Source organism: Bos javanicus, chromosome 24, assembly GCF_032452875.1.
Source record: "Bos javanicus breed banteng chromosome 24, ARS-OSU_banteng_1.0, whole genome shotgun sequence".
In the NCBI taxonomy this organism is placed as follows: Eukaryota; Metazoa; Chordata; class Mammalia; order Artiodactyla; family Bovidae; genus Bos; species Bos javanicus.
This window is the reverse complement of record NC_083891.1, coordinates 4020325-4039658: the sequence shown is the minus strand read 5'-3', so window position 1 is coordinate 4039658 and position 19334 is coordinate 4020325. Positions and strand designations below refer to the sequence as shown.

General features: G+C 46.4%; 1 protein-coding gene across 1 annotated transcript in view; it reads left to right on the top strand.

The window, feature by feature from the left end:
* Positions 1–19334, top strand: part of ZNF407 (zinc finger protein 407) — a 388042-nt gene continuing 368708 nt past the window's right edge. Inside the window, exon 1 of the mRNA XM_061399513.1 lies at positions 1–1876. The gene's annotated coding sequence lies outside the window, so the exon portion shown is untranslated. The remainder of the gene's footprint in view (positions 1877–19334) is intronic.

Here is a 19334-nt window from a genome sequence, read left to right as displayed (position 1 = left end):
GTCAACTTGACTTCCTGAAGGTCACTATACGATGTAAAGGTCCTGCCTGTCTCAGTAAAATAACGGATGATGGGGAACTGAAAAATAAACTCAGGTTTGATTACACTGCTCCAAGAAGGAAGACGAATGTCAAATTCCCAAGGTAAGAAAAGAAAGGTAGCAAGATAAATCAGAACTCAAAATCAACAGAATGTCTATTCCACATGGAAAACAGTGCTAGCTACTGTAACTGTTGAGAAATTCATCACCTTGTCATCCAAAAGATGGATGGTGGACTGGAAAAGGCTGACTGTAGAGTTTACAGGCGAGGTCCACCTTTCCTAGCTGTGTGATCTTGGGAATAGTTGACTCTTCTAAACTGCAATTTCCTGTTATGGGTGACAGACATATGAGGCTTCACGTAGATTACAAAAACAATTTGACCAGATAATATCTATGAAAAATATAAGACAGAATTTAAAAACGATTATCAACTGAATGTTCTAATTCAGAATCACTGATCTGGAGCTGGCCTTCAGAGTTGATTGAGAAGTTAAGAAGTTAAAATGTTAGTCCCTCAGTTGTGTCTCCCTCTTTGGGCTGTAGCCTGTCAGGCTCCTCTGTCCATGGGCTTCTCCAGGCAAGAATACTGGAGTGGGCTGCCATTCCCTTCTCCAGGGGATCTTCCCCACCCAGGGATCGAACCTGGATCTCCCATTCTGCAAGCAGATTCTTTACCATCTGATCCACCAGGTTGAGAAAGCCTATCATTGTAATACTATCTTGGAAAAACTCCACTTACTTAAAAATTATACAAAGCTGATTATTTAGGAAATTCCCCTCCCTATATCTTTGAGATAAAGTCAAAACTCCTTAGCAAGCTCTGTCTTTACATTGATCCCAAGCGGGGCGGCACAGCGGCCCGCTCCTCTGCGGACTTTTCAAGCTGCGGTCCTCCTCTCTCCAGACGGACTTCTGAGTCTCCTGAGAAAAGGCTGTAAGCTTCAGGTCGCCCGAAGTCCCTAGGAAAGGGGCAGGAGGGGGCGGTGGGTACTAGGCTCCGTCGTGCCTGTCTTCCTAACCCTTCTTGCGCTGTGCCCTTCACGTTTATAAAAACGGTTCGGCGGGGACGTCTTCAACGCCCGAGGTGTCTTCGGTTTCTCTTGCCAAACCGGCCAACAACCACCTTTGGCATCTCTGCCTCCCTGTTAGTATCGGAATTCGGCCCGTGGCTCCGAGGATCCCTTTTTTTGAGGCGCTCGTCAGGTCTTCCTGAGTCCCTGGAGCCGCGCACGCGCCCGGCGCGGCAGAGACCCTGTCCCAGCACGACCAGCGCCAGGCTCCGCTCGGGCCCAGGGCGGCAGCCTCCCCCGGGATCCAAGAAGGCGGGCGAGCAGGGGTGGACTGGTGGGCACGGGGTCGGGGGGACGGCGGACCGTCCGGCAGGAATCCGCTTGGGGAGCCCCGCAAACCCCGCCTTGCCCTCCGGGTCGGACGCTGCTAATCGTCCACCCTGATTGACCCGTGTCTTCCCTGGTTTGCAGCCGACCTCTCCGATTTTTCTGTTTTCCTCACTTGGGGAAGGGGCGGGACTTCCTGTTCCATAGCCCAGTGACTACCGGCAGGAGGCACCAGACTGAACACTGGAGATATACAGGCCCGCCGGCCCGTCGGGACAGGGAGGGAGAACTCGATGTGGCCTTCACTAGCCCCGGTTCCAAGATCCGGGGTTCTGGCCAAGAGGCCCGGCGCCCCGTCCCCGAACTAGTAGTCCTGGTAGCCGCCGGAAGTGGGGAGCGCCGAAGCCGGAAGTCCCGCCCCTTCCTCCCAGAGGGAAGACGGTGAGCCGGAGGAGTCAGTCAGAGGGGCGAGCGGGAGCGGCCCCGCCGGCAAACAGGTGAGCTACCCCCCGGCCGGGGCGGGGGGCGTGGGGGCGGGGGCCGTCCGGCGTCAGCGCGGGGCCCGGGGGCGGGGGCCCGCGGGCCGGGGCGCGGGCCGATGGGCGCCGGACGCCCCACCGCGGCCCTTCGCTCTGCCTCCGCCCCCCTCCCCCCGCCTCCGCCCCTCCCGGCTCGCCGGTCCCTCCCGGCGCCGCCCCGACGCCCCCGACACACGCCCGCCACCCGCGCCGGGCTCTCCCCGCGGGGCTGGCTGTCAGCGCCGAGGCCGCGATCGCGCGCCCCCCGCCCGCGATCGGCGCTTCCCCCCCGCCGGGCTGCTCAGCAGGGAAGCGCAGCGCGCCCGGGCGCCGCGTGCCGGCCGCCTCCGGCCGCGCGCTCCCGGCCTCCCCGAGCCGCGCTGCCGCCGTTACGGACGCCGGGCGGGCGGAGCGCCGGAGGCCTCGGGGCCCGGCCGCTCAGGTTCAAGCCGCCCGGCCCGGGACACAGACCGCTCGGGCTGCCGGCCGCCGCGGGTCCCGCCCGGTGCAGCCGGCGGGCGCGTCCTCCGTGCTCTCGGGCCGCTAGCCGGGGACCCAGCCGGGCGCCGCGGGCCGCAGCAGCGTCTGACCCCTGTCGGCTGCGCCGCGGTGTGACGGCCCGGGTTGTTTTCCAGGGGAACTCTGCAACAGGAAGCCTGGGCGGGGTGGGCACCCACGCGCACACGTGCAGGACTCCTTCATAGAGGATCGTAGCCCTGGCGCCGATCGAGGGAGAACTTTACAGTTTGAGCCCCTGGAACTGGTCACCGCCTGCACCTGCCCTGCGGTGAAGTGTTTGTTAGTCCAGTGGGAAGACCGGACATATATTGATCACAGCATCCTTAGGAGCTCGTTTGACAGATACTCTGTATGCTTCATTTAGCACAGCAGTCTTGTAGAGTAGGAATTATTCCCTTTTCACCAACGGAGACCCAGAGTAAATAACTTGGCCAAAGTTAACACCGGGGATTCCAATCTCAAATGTTTGTTACTCATTCTTTTTCAAGTTTGTGTTCAAGTCCTCAGTCACTAACTCGTGCCCGAGTCTGTGCGACCCCATGAACTGTAGCCCTCCAGGCTCCTCTCTGTCTATGGGATTCTCCAGGCAAGAAAACTTCTTTCCTTCAGGGGATCTTCCCTACCCAGGGTTGGAACCCTGGCCCCCTGCCTGCACTGGCGGGCGTATTTTTTTTACTCCTTTTCAAGTTTGCTCCGTGTGAAATGACGGCTGCCTAGTGTCGTCGGTGGTGAACACTAGGGCAGGGCATTCCAGTAGCTCGTGTCTTCTGATGTGGCATGTGAGACAGTTGTGATGATTGCGGACAGCGCAGTTGCTACTGGTACCCCCCCCCCCGCCCCCCTTTAAAAAATTATTTTCGAATAATTTCAAATTTGCACAAAAACTGCAAGATTGGACAGAGTTCCATTGTTGTTCAGCAAAACACAGCCTCTGACTTGACTTAAACACTTCCTGCTTCCTGTCAGACACTCTTCTAGGTGAAGGAGAGATGAACGTGTTGCCCGAGATGATTTCAGGGCCGGTCGTGGAGACAGATACACAGACAGATACAGTGCCTGCTGCTCAGTGCTGAAGTGGAGCGCGGGCCCACAGCGGGAGTGGTCACTGCGGGGGAAGAGCGCTGAGAGCCTGCAGGGTGCAGCCTTGAGTGAGATCTCCAGGGTTAATGGGGGTTCCCTTGATTGATGGGACGTTTTCCCCAGCATTCATTCTAATTAGGTTTTATTAGAGGAGAGCTCTCCAGCCGTTATAAAACAGACTCTTCTAATCTGATTCTCCTCCCTCCCTCTCTCACAGCCCCTCAAAGAAGAGATCTGTTTCTCAGGTATCACAGGGTGTGAGAAGAATCCCGGTTTATAAATCCATGAATAGGAGGATAAATTAAACCCTGTCATAATGGAAATACCTAAGACCAATACTTTTTATTATTTTTTTTTATTTTGAGTTTCTCAAGAATGTTTATTACACGAATATTTTAAGAAATGAGAGTGGCACTTAGCTTGAAATGAAGGGGTATGTTTTAAATATAAATCTTAAAAGGTATCATAATTTACTGTGTGTGTTAGTCACAGTCGTGTCCAACTCTTGTGACCCCATGGACTGTAGTCTGCCAGGCCCCTGTATCCATGGGATTCTCCAGGCAAGAATTCTGGAGTGAGTTGCCATTTCCTTCTCCAGGGGATCTTCCTGACCCAGGGATTGAACCCAGATCTCTGCCTGCACTGCAGGCAGATTCTTTACCATCTGAGCTACCTGGGAAGCCCAATGTAATTTATCAGTTGATCAGTTTTTGGTGGTAGTATGATATGATATATAAATAATATATAATTTATCATTTTAACCATTTAAGTGTACAGTTCAGTGACATTAAGTATGTTTACACTGTGTAGCCATCATTACCATTTGCCTCCAGAACATTCTTATCTTCTCAAACTGAAACTTAAAGTGTACTTTTTAAAAATGAAATGCAGTACAAAAGATTCTTCCAATCAACAGTTTTTCATTTTCCTAAATAATTTCACTCTTCCAGGAAAGAATTATTGCATAATGTCTCACTTGTACGACATTTGCTTAGACCTTTGGTAATTACAACCCTCCTTGAGTTGTTATACTGTTTAGTGGAATAGCAAGAGATAATAACAGGCATTATGATTTTGGTTTTGAGTTTCATAGAGTTTATTGAAACAAAAAGCATATATATTGGTAACATAAAGTCACAATAATTTTAAATACACAAAAGGAGAAATACTATTCTTGGCCTCTGAAGGAATAGTGGGGTTATCATACCAAGGTCCGGGGTCACTGGGATCAGGCTGATAGAAGCTTGGACCAGGACAGAGCCAAGCACGTGTAAGTGTCTGATATAAACTGCAGATGTAGGAAAAATAAAGACAGAGCTTATATTTACGTTGGTATAGCTTAGGCCAACGGAGAAGGCAATGGCACCCCACTCCAGTACTCTTGCCTGGAAAACCCCAGGAGGAGCCTGGTAGGCTGCAGTCCATAGGGTCGAGAAGAGTCCGACAAGACTCAGCGACTTCATTTTCACTTTTCATTTTCGTGCATTGGAGAAGGAAATGGCAACCCACTCCAGTGTTCTTGCCTGGAGAATCCCAGGGACGGGGGAGCCTGGTGGGCTGCCGTCTATGGGGTCACACAGAGTCAGACACGACTGAAGCGACTTAGCAGCAGTAGCAGCAGCAGCTTAGGCCAAAGGTCTAGGAAACAAAACTTACTGTTTTTCAAGCTTGCTAAATGCTTCCTCCGATCTGATCACACTCATGAGAGGTCACAGAGCACCCTTCTTCTGAACTGTAAGGTGGTGTGTGAGAGTCCCATGCCAGAGACTTTGAGTGCCTTCGTCAGTTTGTGCTGCTCTAACAAAACACCGTAGCCTGGTAGCCGAGCCGGCAGACGTTTGTTTGTCACAGTTCTAGAGGTTGAGAAGTCCAAGATCAAGGTGCCAATTCCTGCTGAGGGCTCTTCCTGGCTTGCACACAGCCTCCTTCTGGCTCTGTTCTCATGCGGAGAGCGAGAGAATGCTGGTCTTTCTTCCTCTTAAGAGGACACCAGTCCCATCTTGGGAGCCTTGCCTTCATGACCTTACTAAGCCTACCTCCCAAAAGCCCCATCTCTAAATACTGTCACATTGGGCGTTAGGGCTTCAAATTATGAATTTGGGGTAGGGGTTGGGGGGCGAAAGTTACAACTCTGTCTATAGCAATGGTTTGTTGGAGTTTTTGTTATTATGTGGAACTCCTCCAAAACAAACTTGATACAGAACAAATAGAAAACTGTAAAATCAGAGTTTATATGACTTTCATTAAAGCAAAGTTTATGCAGCTTTATTGAAAACAATGAAAAATATGACTCAGACCAGTTGATGAAAGGAAGAACTTTTGTTTCTTTTTGATGAAAGAGAAATATGTGAGACGCTGTGGATCTTTTTTTCACTTTTGGGCCTCATAGAGTTGTCACATTTTAGAGGGCATAAGGACTGTGGAAGCGAGCTATTTCATTCCCTCATGGTCTTAAGGAGGAGACTGAACCCCACAGAAGCTAAGTGACAGATCTGTCTCAGAAATTAGTGGCAGAACAAGGATTAGAATCAGGCCTCCTGTTTTACAGGCCAATCTTTCTGCTCTTTGAAGCATCAGTATTTCTCAAATTTAAGGTGCATCGGAGTCACCTGGGGGGCTTGTGAAAACATGGATGCTGGACGTCACCCAGGGCCTCTGATTTAGCAGGTCTGCACAGGGTCTGGGAATTCTTACTTCTGACAGGTCCTGGGTGATGTTGAAGCTCTTAGCTTCGAGACCACACTTTGCGAACCTGGTCTCACGTGATGTTGCCTTTGATCTCTTATAAGAGGAGAGCAAGTAAACCACAGGTTTTACCAGCCTCACCTTTTCCCTTGTACTCATTACAAACAGTAATGCACCAATGTCATATGATTAGATGAAAATAGAAAGGACTAGACATGGAATATTTCTCGAGTCATTTTGGCATTTTCAGGGGTAATTTTTGTAGATGATTCTCGTGGTCAGAGACACAATTGAAAGGACATCATATAAATGGATGAAAATAGAAAGGACTAGACATGCATTATTTCTCAGAGTTATTGTGGCATTTTCAGGGGTAATTTTTGAAGATGATTGTAGTGGTCAGTTGCTGCTGCTGCTGCTAAGTCGCCTCAGTTGTGTCCGACCCCGTGAGACCCCATAGATGGCAGCCCACCAGGCTCCCCCATCCCTGGGATTCTCCAGGCAAGAACACTGGAGTGGGTTGCCATTTCCTTCTCCAATGCATGAAAGTGAAAAGTGAAAGTGAAGTCACTCAGTTGTGTCCGACTCTTAGCGACTCCATGGACTGCAGCCCACCAGGCTCCTCCTTCCATGGGATTTTCCAGGCAAGAGTACTGGAGTGGGGTGCCATTGCCTTCTCTGCTAGTGGTCAGAGACACTTACTGTTGAAAGGGATACACTTCAGCTGTGATAGCCCCCAGTCTTACCAACATTCACACCGAAAACAGTGTCCAGACTGACTGCTGGATTGTCCGGGAGTAAAAAGTTACTTCCAGTATTGTTTTTCTATGCTTTTCTGTTTATACACTAAAATATTATTTTCTTGTATATCAAAATCTTGTCAGGCCCAAACACAGTTTGTGCCTATACTACTACTACAACCACTACTAAGTCGCTTCAGTCGTGTCCGACTCTGTGCGACCCCAGAGACGGCAGCCCACCAGGCTCCCCCGTCCCTGGGATTCTCCAGGCAAGAACACTGGAGTGGGTTGCCATTTCCTTCTCCAATGCATGAAAGTGAAAAGTGAAAGTGAAGTCGCTCAGTCGTGTCTGACTCTATCGACCCCATGGACTGCAGCCTACTAGGCTCCTTCATCCATGGGATTTTCCAGGCAAGAGTACTGGAGTGGGGTGCCATTGCCTTCTCCGACTCTGCTGTCTAGATTATCCCATTTATGGACTTCTATTGAATAATTGTCATTTATTCTGGTGTAAGCCTTATTTGTAATTGCTGCGGTTTTTTAGCACAGTTATTGGAAGAGGTAGAGTATTTTAATGTTAGAGTTAATGAGTGGTCCCCGTACATTTTTACCTCTTGTCTTAAATAATTTTTAAACGCTTTTTACTTTGAAATAATTTTGGAATTACAAAACAATTTCGAAAACAGTCTAGAGAGTTCTATAACCTTCCAGCCAGGGCCCTGATGTTACTATCTTATGTAACCAGAGCGTGGTTAGTGAAACCAGCGTGTTGATACAATGGAAGACTATATTTGAGTTTCAGCTCTGATGTCCTTTTCCTGGCCCAGCATCCATTCCAGGACCTCCTTTGCACATAGTTACCCTGTCTCCTACAAGGAGATCCAGCCAGTCCATCCTAAAGGAAATTAGTCCTGAATATTCCTTGAAAGGACTGATGCTGAAGATGAAACTCCAATACTTTTGGCTACCTGATGCGAAGAACTGACTCATTGGAAAAGACCCTGATGCTGGGAAAGATTGAAGGTGGGAGGAGAAGGGGATGTGACAGAGGATGAGATGGTTGGATGGCCTCACTGACTCAATGGACATGAGTTTGAGTAAGCTCCTGGAGTTGGTGATGGACAGGGAGGCCTGGCATGCTTCAGTCCTTGGGGTCACAAAGAGTTGGACACAACCGAGCGACTCAATTGAACTGAAATGAACTGATCATGTCTCCATAGTCTCTTCCAATCTGTGGCAGTTCCTTTTAGGTTTATATTCTTTGGCCTTGATACTACTGAAGAGTGGTGGTGATGTTGTTGTTCAGTCAATAAGTTGTGTCTAACTCTTTGTGACCTCATGGACTGCAGCACGCCAGGCCTCTTTGTCCATCACCAATTTCTGTAGTTTGCTCAAACTCATGTCCCTTGAGTCAGTGATGCCATCCAACCATCTCATCTTCTGTCGTCCCCTTCTCCTGTCTTCAAATTTCCCAGCATCAGGGTCTTTTCCAATGATTCGTCTCTTTGCATCAGGCAGCCAAAGTATTGGAGCTTCACCTTCAGCATCAATCCTTCCAATGAATATTCAGGACTGATTTCCTTTAGGATTGACTGGTTGGATCCCCTTGCAGTCCAAGGGATGCTCAAGAGTCTTTTCCAACACCACAGTTTGAAAGCAACACTTCTGTGGCGCTTCTGAAGAGTCCTGGTCAGTTCTTTTGTAGACTGTTAGTGAGTTTGAATTTGTGTCATCTTTTTTCAGGATTAAATTGAGAGTTAGGTGTTTTGGGCAAGAATACCCCAGTGGTGAAGCTTGCCCTCAGTGCCTTACACTGGAGTGCACGTGATGTCGATATATCTTATCAGTCGTAAATGTTACCTTTGACCTCTTGGTTGAGGTGGTATCTGACATTTTTCTGTGCTCCATGGTTAAACATTTTCTCTTCATAATTATTGACCCTTCTAATGACTGATGTTGGTACATAAGTTTTAAATAAATGAACATCTCATGTCAGAATCCTTTGAGGCTGACGTGAACCGTGGGAGATTTCTTGGGAGGCTTCACTGCATTTGTTAGACTCAGACAGGAGGAAGGGCAATGGTGCCGCTGTTGGGAGACCAGTTACTGGCTCAGCGACTTGTCTGTGATCTCAGTCAGTGTCCGTCTTGAACTGGCAGTGGTGGAAGCTGTTTGTCGGAATTGTGTTGCTATGGTTCTGTCCTAGGTGTGTTTTCCAGCGCATAGCCTTCCAGGATCGGCTGCATTTCCTGAAATCTTCCTGGAGCTCTGTCGTGGGAGATGGATGGTCATCACAGGGCCCCACCGCCCCTCATCTCCCCCTCATCTCCCCCTGCCCACCCCTGGCCCACCCTGGGGCACTGGGGCATGTGTTCTCCTGGCTGATGAAACTGCTGGCTGTATTACACATCTCCACCTGTAACTTGGCTTTGCTTTCGAAATGTGTGTGCCTGTAATGTCCCAGCCTGAGTCAGCTGGAAGATACATACCTGCTTTGTCTCCTCCCCGGGCCTGAATGCTGCTAGGAGGCAGGGAACAGACCTCTTTCTCTTTAACCAGTAACTTGCTTGGTACCTGGTATAAAGAGACACTCTATAAATATATATGACTATGCTGTGAAAGTGCTGCACTCAATATGCCAGCACATTTGGAAAACTCAGCAGTGGCCACAGGACTAGAAAAGGTCAGTTTTCATTTCAATCCCAAAGAAAGGCAATGCCAAAGAATGCTCAAACTACCACACAATTGCACTCATCTCATACGCTAGTAAAGTAATGCTCAAAATTCTCCAAGCCAGGCTTTAGCAATACGTGAACCATGAACTTCCAGATGTTCAAGCTGGTTTTAGGAAAGGCAGAGGAACCAGAGATCAAATTGCCAACATTCGCTGGATCATTGAAAAAGGAAGAAAGTTCCAGAAAAACATCGATTTCTTCTTTATTGACTATGCCAAGGCCTTTGATTGTGTGGATCACAATAAACTGTGGAGAATTCTGAAAGAGATGGGAATACCAGACCACCTGACCTGCCTCTTGAGAAACCTATATACAGGTCAGGAAGCAAGAGTTAGAACTGGACATGGAACAACAGACTGGTTCCAAATAGGAAAAGGAGTACGTCAAGGCTGTATATTGTCACCCTGCTTATTTAACTTCTATGCAGAGTACATCATGAGAAACGCCGGGCTGGAAGAAGCACAAGCTGGAATCAAGATTGCCGGGAGAAATATCAATAACCTCAGATGTGCAGATGACACCACCCTTATGGCAGAAAGTGAAGAGGAACTAAAAAGCCTCTTGATGAAAGTGAAAGTGATAAAGCTCAACATTCAGAAAACGAAGATCATGGCATCTGGTCCCATCACTTCATGGGAAATATACAGGCAAACAGTGGAAACAGTGTCAGACTTTATTTTTTTGGGCTCCAAAATCACTGCAGATGGTGACTGCAGCCATGAAATTAAAAGACGCTTACTCCTTGGAAGAAAAATTATGACCAACCTAGATAGCATATTCAAAAGCAGAGACATTACTTTGCCAACAAAGGTCCGTCTAGTCAAGGCTGTGGTTTTTCCAGTGGTCATGTATGGATGTGAAATTTGGACTGTGAAGAAAGCTGAGTGCCGAAGAATTGATGCTTTTGAACTGTGATGTTGGAAAAGACTCTTGAGAGTCCCTTGGACTGCAAGGAGATCCAACCAGTCCATCCTAAAGGAGATCAGTCCTGGGTGTTCATTGGAAGGACTGATGCTAAAGCTGAAACTGCAATACTTTGGCCACCTCATGCGAAGAGTTGACTCATTGGAAAAGACTCTGATGCTGGGAGGGATTGGGGGCAAGAGGAGAAGGGGATGACAGAGGATGAGATGGCTGGATGGCATGACCGACTCGATGGATATGAGTTTGGGTGAACTCCGGGAGTTGGTGATGGACAGGGAGGCCTGGCATGCTGCAATTCATGGGGTTGCAAAGAGTCGGACACGACTGAGCGACTAAACTGAACTAAACTGAAAGGAATGTTATGTGTGCATTTTGTAACTGTTTTTGTGAATGTTCCCAGAATACCGTGAACGTTTCCCCACGTCATTGCAGCTCTGAAACATGCACAGAGTTTCAGTGTGGACGTGACACAGCAGCTTTGTTAACCAGTGCCCGTCACCGGGTATTGGGTTGCTCCCAAGTCTTTGTTTTGTAAAGACGTCCATGGTACATATCCTTAACATATCCTTAAACACGTATTTTGTCCAGTTATTTCTTTAAGGTAAATTCTGTAGAGTCATTAGTAGCTCAGAGAAGATAGACGTTTGAAAGTTTCTGATTATCAATTGTAAAATGACCCTCTAGAAAGGTTGTAAAGGTTTATATGCCAACCAGTACTACTGAGAATGTGTATTTTCCCACACTTTCCCCATTTCCCCAATGCTTAACTCTCTCTTGCTCTTTTTTTGTTTTTGTTTTAAGAATAAGATAACATTGAGTTTATGGGGACATTTTTTTAAACTTACTTTTAATTGATGGATAATTGCTTTACAGAATTGTGTTGGTTTCTGCCAAACTTCAACTTGAATCAGCCATAGGTATGCCTATGTCCCCTCCCTTCCATCTCCCTTTTGGGGTATTTTTAAAGATTCTGTCTGAAATGTGGTGGCTAGGGATCATATTCTGACTAATTTGCTAAACCTTCCAAGTTTGAACTGACATTGAACTGACAATGTCCAGTTTTTTGTTTGCCTCAATGAGAGATCAGTATAAACCTCAGTAAAGTAATGATTAACACCTACCACTAGTTCATGTGGGGCACATTTGGTGTCTAGTAATGGTTGGCTGTGACTGTGGCCCTTACTAAACAGGGGCCTTCTTATCCATGGGATGCATTTCTAATTCATATCACTCACCAAAGTCAGTTAGAGGCTTACAGATAGAGGGCAGAGCTGTGAAACCTTTATAAGACAGTGTAGGGAATAGTTCTGTTACTCTGTTAGAGGGAAGAGGTTCTTCAACAAATCGTAGTAGGTGCAGACCGTAGAGGAAAAGATTGATGTTTGACAACATTCGTATCAACAACTTTTGTTTATTGAAAGAAACCATCAATAAAGTGACCAGAAAAGTCACAGGTGAGAATAGGTCTTTTCAGTACATGACTGTATGCGGTGCTCAGTTGTGTCTGACTCTTTTGTGACCCCATGGGCTGTAGCCCCCCAGGCTCCTCTGTCCATGGAATTTTCTGGGCAAGAATACTGGAATGGTTGCCACTTCCTTCTCCAGGGGATCTTCCTGACCCAGAGATTGAACTTGAGTCTCCTGTGTCTTCTGCATTGCAGGCAAATTCTTTACCACTGAGCCACCAGGGAAGCCCAGTATCAATAATTAGAGAAATGCAAATTAGTGCCATGGGGTCGCAAAGAGTCGGACACGACTGGGCCACTAACACACACATGCCTTTATTATTCTAGCATATGACGGTCTTGAAAGCAGGAAAAGTAATTGCATTTTGTTTTAATTCTAAGGACTGTATCTTCCATTTCATTAGGAAGTGGTCATATCATGCTGTAGGATTTAGGAAGCCATTACTTCTTTGCTTAGGTTGCTAAGAAGGGCACTTTTGAGAAATCTGCCCCCCCGCCCCTTTTTTTTTCTTTCTTACCTTTGATAACTTTTTTTTGAAGTGTCATATGTATCTCATATAATGAGGACTGTTTTTTAAATAAACATTACTTACGCTGTAAACCTTAATTTAAACCATCATGGTGTGACAGTTGCTCCTTGAAATGAGCAAGTATAGGGACAATTACCAGATGGTTCTAGAAGCCTGAAGTCAAATTGCATGGCCTGTGGAACCAAATAGCTCTACTATTTTTGTTTGATATTCAGAGTGCTGAAATTGTCTAAAACATGGGAAGTGTCAAGCATTTGTAATTATGTAATGTCATCCTTTCTAGCAGAGCCAGCCCCTCACTAAGGAGCTGACAGCCCGCGAGAGCCCTTCCATAGTGGGATGTCTGCATTTCAGACTCACGTAGCGCTTGTTGAAGGTCCCTGGCGGACACACGTGGAGCGCAGGCCTCTTCAGATGGAGTTTAGGTGCTTCAGCTCTTCTCGTTTCAGCTGTATTTTGCTAAAGCGAGACATTCTCAGTCCTGATTCTCAGTGCTTTTCAGTGTATCTGATGTTCACACTTCTCTTTTGTTTTCCCTTACATGCTGTACATTCCCCCTTTTGTTAAACAACAGAGTAGTTTTAGATAAAAACGAGCAAGGTAATAAGAAACCTCCTTGGGAAAAGACATTGCTTAACACGGTTGGAGTAACACCAGTATGATCATCCAGTGTAACCAAAGCCTAGCCTACTTGTCAGTTACTAAATATAGTGAAATATGTGAGTTTTAGACCTGCAACAAGCAACAAACCACTCCTTCCCAAGTGTACAGTTCAGCTGTGAATTATTGTGAATTAGGGATCAGAATTTGATATATCTTATTGGATCAGTTATTATAGAATGAGGAATCACAGCTTCATAGGACTGTATAAAATTATAAAACTGTTAGAATTTAAACCAAGGTGTAATGTATGTCTAAAAATAGTCTAGAAAATTCAGATCATTCAAGGAGAGGTAGTGGAAATTATAGTCTTTCAGAAAATGAGATCGAGTGGCTTTCATTAAGAATCTTCAGGGTCCATAATCTGGCTTCCCATGGGGTGGTGTTTAAAACCCTAGTATTTCAAGGTGGCAGATTGAGGCAGTGTTTGCTGAAAGTCACTTTCGGAATAATGTGTGGCCAGTTACTAGGTGGAGAAGGCAATGGCACCCCACTCCAGTACTCTTGCCTGGAAAATCCCATGGACAGAGGAGCCTGGTGGGCTGCAGTCCATGGGGTCGCTAAGAGGCGGACACGACTGAGCGATTTCACTTTCACTTTTCACTCTCATGCATTGGAGAAGGAAATGGCGACCCACTCCAGTGTTCTTGCCTGGAGAATCCCAGGGATGGGGGAGCCTGGTGGGCTGCCGTCTATGGGATCGCACAGAGTCGGACACGAGTGAAGTGACTTAGCAGCAGTTATTAGGTAGGCAAATGAGACTGGAATCTGGTGTGGGGGCCCTGTTTAGGGCAGTACATTTTTCTCCACCCTGACTCACCTTTTTTGCTCTCCTCTCCACCTCAGCTCTGTCTGGTGAATGTGTGTTAAGTATACAGGTTTTCTTGAGGTTAGGAGGGACTTTTAGCCAGTGGGCCCAAATCTGCCTCATCAGAGTCAACGAGGGAGCTCTTTAAAACCACAGGTTTTGTCACCACCCCAGATATTAGAATATTCCACATGTAGGCCCAAGGGATTCATGTTTTGATGATTAGCTAAATTTTCCAATGATTGATATTGTCTGTAAGTCTCTTTGTTTTACAAATATGGAACTAATGGCTCTCTAAGTATGCTCTTAAAGGGCCACTGTATTTATCAAATCAGGATTTGGGAAGTCTCATGAAGACCAAGCAACTGAACAACAGCAACAAATAAAGACAAAAACCTTCATTGATGGTAGAATGGCTAGTACTGTGATGATTTTTGGATTGGTGGCAGGGATGGCTAGCTGTCCACCTAACTCAGGCCTTCCCTTCCACGCGGTCGGGTGCACGTCTCCAGGGGACATTTTTCAGATTTTCTTGCAGCGAAACAGGAATGAGTGGAAGTGGCAGATGCTGCTTGGGGGACAAGGCTTTTAAAGAGGCAACGCCCTGCCTCTTTGTTGCTTCTGTCAGGGGGATGCAGAGAATGGGCGAGCTCTGAGGCAGAGCATCCGGATGGAAAGCGCCAGGATCTGCCTGCCTGCCGACCTGCTTACCTGGAGCACTGGCCTGGGGAGTTACAGGAGTGAGATGTGAACCTGGATTTGAGCCGTGTGCAAATCCACTTCTTACCGCGATTATGGAAGTAGGGCGTTAGCTTCTTGTTAGGGTGATTCTAGCTGCTGTGTGTGTGCTGTGCTTAGTCACTCAATCGTGTCCGACTTTTTTCGACCCCATGGACTTCAGCCCTCCAGGCTCCTTTGTCCATGGGATTCTCCAGGCCAGAACACTGGAGTGGGTTGCCCAGCCTTCCTCCTTCCCATCCCAGGGATCAAACCCAGGTTTCCCGCATTGCAGGCGGATTCTTTACCGTCTGAGCCACCAGGGAAGCCGTGGTACTCAAATCTAAAGGAAAGCTCTGAATGTGTAGAAAATTAATATTTTGTAGTTTTCATTCTCCACATATTGGGTTGGCCAGAAGGTTCATTTGGGGTTTTCCATAAGATCATACAGAAAACTTAAACGAACTCTTTGGCCAACCCAATATATAATTCTCTTATTTAATTCTCAGAATGTTTAATTCCCAGTATACAGAGTTAGGACATTTCGTTGGCCACAGTGTTTTCTGAGAGGTGTCATCGAGGTGCCAGTACTCACGTGTGAAAACTAGGGAGTGAGGCCGCCTGTGAAGGCTTGCCAGTGGAGGGGCGGGGACTGACTTTCCAAACACCCTGATTTACTGACAGGTTTAGAGCAGAGAACTCTTAACTATTTAATTGATTTCATAGAATATAATGAAAAAATTAGTAAATGAGTAAGATATATGTAAGCAGTTTTCCATACTTGAGTTGTTTTACTCTTTCATTGTTTTTGCTATATTTTATGCCATAGTATTTTACCTAATTTTTTTTTTCAAACTGAGCCTTGTCATAAGAAGTAACACAGGTGGAGTCATAGGCTGGTATCTCATTTTTTCCCTAAAACACTTGCTAAAAACACATACTTACTTAAGAATCCTTCTTGTGCTGCTGCTGCTGCTGCTAAGTCACTTCAGTCGTGTCCGACTCTGTGCAACCCCAGAGACAGCAGCCCACCAGGCTCCCCCATCCCTGGGATTCTCCAGGCAAGAACACTGGAGAGGGTTGCCATTTCCTTCTCCAATGCATGAAAGTGAAAAGTGAAAGTGAAGTCGCTCAGTCGTGTCTGACTCTTTGTGACCCCATGGACTGCAGCCTACCAGGCTCCTCTGTCCATGGGATTTTCCAGGCATGAGTACTGGAGTGGGGTGCACCTACTTCTCCACCTTCTCGTGCTAGGTAACTTTATTGAAGGCCACTACTGTATTTCTGTCATACTTGGAAATACCGTTCACATGATGAGTACTCTTTAGTGTCTTCAGTGCTTAACCCACAAGGTTCTGATGGAAGTGAATGCACTCAGCTGGGAATCGGCAGGCCTGTGTGTCTGGTGGGGCTTTGGGACCGCGTTTTCCTGTTCACACCATAGACTGCTATCAGTACTCTATTTGCTACTGGAAGTAGTCATTAGAAAGTCAGTTCCAGAAACCTTGGTTCCAATTCAAGGGAAAATCCTATTCATCTAGAACCATTCTCGATACCAAAACCTATATCAGTCAGGGTTTTCTAGAGAAAGAGAACCAACAGGATGTATGCATGCTGTGCGCTAAATCACTTTCAGTCGTGTCCGACTCTTTGTGACCCCATGGACTGTAGCCCACCAGGCTCCTCTGATCATAGAATTTCCCAGGCAGGAATACTGGAGTGGGTTGCCTTACCCTTCTCCAGGGGATCTTCCTGACCCAGGGATTGAACCCAAGTCTCTTGCATCTCCTGCATTGGCAGGTGGGTTCTTTACCACTAACGCCACCTCAGAAGCCTGATAGGATGTATACAGATATATATCAGAGGGGATTTTTTTTTTTTTTTTTTGGTAGGCATTGGTCAGTGTGAATATGGAGGCTTGGAAGTTCCATAATCTCTCTGTAGCATGGAGAAACAGGAAAGCTGGTGACAATTCAGTCTGAGTTTGATGGCTCAAAAACCATGAGCGTTGATGTCAGAGGAGAAGGTGGATGTCCTAACTCAAGGAGAAAAAACAGATTTGCCCTCTGTCCACTTCTCCATCATTTTGTTCTATTCCGGCCCTCAACAGGTTGCGCACTGCCAACCCACACTGGTGAGGGAAGATCTTTATTCAGTCTACTATTCAAATGCTCGTCTCTTCCAGAAACATCCTCCCAGATGTATCTAGAGAGAGTATCTTACCAGCTCTCTGTGCAGCCCAGAGCCATACACACAGTTAACTATCATAGTGCTTTTGGTCAGCTGACCTAGGATGCCCTTAATGGCACGTTTTCCTGCCACCGGAGGATCCAGTCTGAGAACACATATCACATTTCGTTGTCATGTCTGTGTGTGTGTGTGTGTGTGTGTGTGTGTGCGTGCTCAGTCGTGTCTGAGCCCATGGACTGCAGCCTGCCAGGCTTTTCTGTCCATGGAATTTTCCAGGCGAGAATACTGGAGTGGTTGCCACATGTCTCCTCAGCCTCCTGAAATCTGGAACATCTCCATAGTCTGTCTTTGTCTTTTATGACACTGACATTGGTGAAGAATGCAGTCCTCCCCACTTTTTTTTTTTTTTCATTTTCAAATAAAGCATTCCTCGCTCTGGGTTGTCTGCTGTCTCGTCTCGGTTAGCTGCGGGTTCGCTGTTCTCAGCTGCAGTGAGCCCAGGCATCCTACCCTCCTCAGGGTGCTTGTCTGCAGGCAGCCCATGTCCACCTTCACCACGGAGGTTACTTTTGATCACCCCTGCAAGATGTGCTGGTGTAGCCACTGTGCAGTTACTCAACTTGTCATCTTCCCTTGCAACAAATAAGCAGTGTAGGGAGATGGTTTAACGCCACTCAGATATTCTGCATATCAAAGTTACCCCCCTGGACTTGGCATCCATCTTGCCTGATACCGTTTTTGTCAAGTGATTTTCTGTCCCCTGCAGTCCCTCTGCATTTACAGGCTGGTCCTCAGCATTGCTCTAAACAGAGCCGTGCCTTTGCCCTGTCAGTCTGTCCGTTTGTCTGTCTGCTTGCCTGTCTGTCTCCCAGTCGTCAACATGGACTTCTTCGTTCCTACCTTTAACGGTACTTAATTATCGCGTACCTACCATGCCTCAGGCCTAGACCCCGCTGATCCTCAGGAGCCCAGGGTCTATTCAGTGGGGATGGAATGGGAGGCCAAGATGTGGGTGCCAGCTGTGCCTGTTGTTACTGGGCCGCCTCCTCCTTTCTGAGTTTAGTGGGCAGTCCAGTGGCCACAGGGAAATTTCTTGGTATCCCTGGGTGTTTGACTGAAATTAGACCCCAAACATCTCTGGTTTTTGCAAGTCACCCCCTAACCTTCCTTTTATTTGTGGTGTTTTGATTCTCAATTTAGTCCGAGAACCACAGTCATAAATGTATTTCTACCTGAGGGCTTGCTCTTCCTTTCTTGAGAGGAATCATCATTTTCCATTACTTAACCATGTGTAGGGACTTTTTTAAAGTTTCCCCCATTGTCTTCCTCCCAAAGTAATATATGTAGGAAAGCATATAGAAAAAATCTGGGAAGAAGAAGGAAAAATTACCTGTAATTTCACTATCCAGTGTGGGTGTGTGGGAAACTGTTAACCTTATTAGATAACTAGCCTTGATTAGAACTATATCCATTTTTAAAATTTAATGATGACATTTTCTCTTTTCTAAATATACTTTCTTAACACTCAGGTCTTTGGTACCTAATAATTTATATTCCAGCTATCTTGAGGCATGATAATTTTATATCATGTGTTAGCTTATTGACAGTTGGAATTAATGTTTTCCAGATTTCTTCCAAAATTAGTAGTTTTTGTCTTTTTTCCCCTGGCAGTTCTTTGATTAGTCATTGTGTTAATTCATCTCTTCTCAGTGGACCTTGATGAATCTAAGCAAGAACAGTGTAGAATGTGTTTTAGCTGTTTTTAAAGTTAGTTTTCCTCCATATTTGTATTTTGGAAGTAGCTTTTTTCTTCATATTTTTCCTGCTGGAATGAAAACCAGTTTCATTCTTTTTCTTCTTGTTGAGTGGTCACCAGTTTTTACTATCAGTGAGAGATTTTCTCATGGAATGTAGAAATCTTACATGGAATGAGGAAACTAGGGCTCAGAAAAGTTAAATATTCGTCGTGTGTCCTGCAGCGTGTTGTTGGAATACTTGGGCCGCCTCACTTGTTCTTTCTTTTTTTTTTTTTTTACTGGAGTTTTACATTTTCAGTGTCCATCTATTGTGTTTCTTTAATTTTTTCCTCTTAGTTGTCTTCCCTTCCTCAGCATTCGTACGCTGTGTGCTTTATTCTTTTGCCTTTTGAATAAGATGAAAGGAAAATTTAAGGAAAGTATACTAACTTTTATTATAGAATGCTTTTCTTTATGGCTGCATTATAAATTCTTGAAAATAAAGGGTCTAATGGAAATGCTTAATGAGGAAGGAGGGGCTCTGTCGCATGTACCCACTCCCCCCTTTTTAGTGAATAGACCGTTTAAACTAAATTAAGTAAAGGATATAAATTCTGTTGTTTCAGTTTTAATATTTCATGACTGAT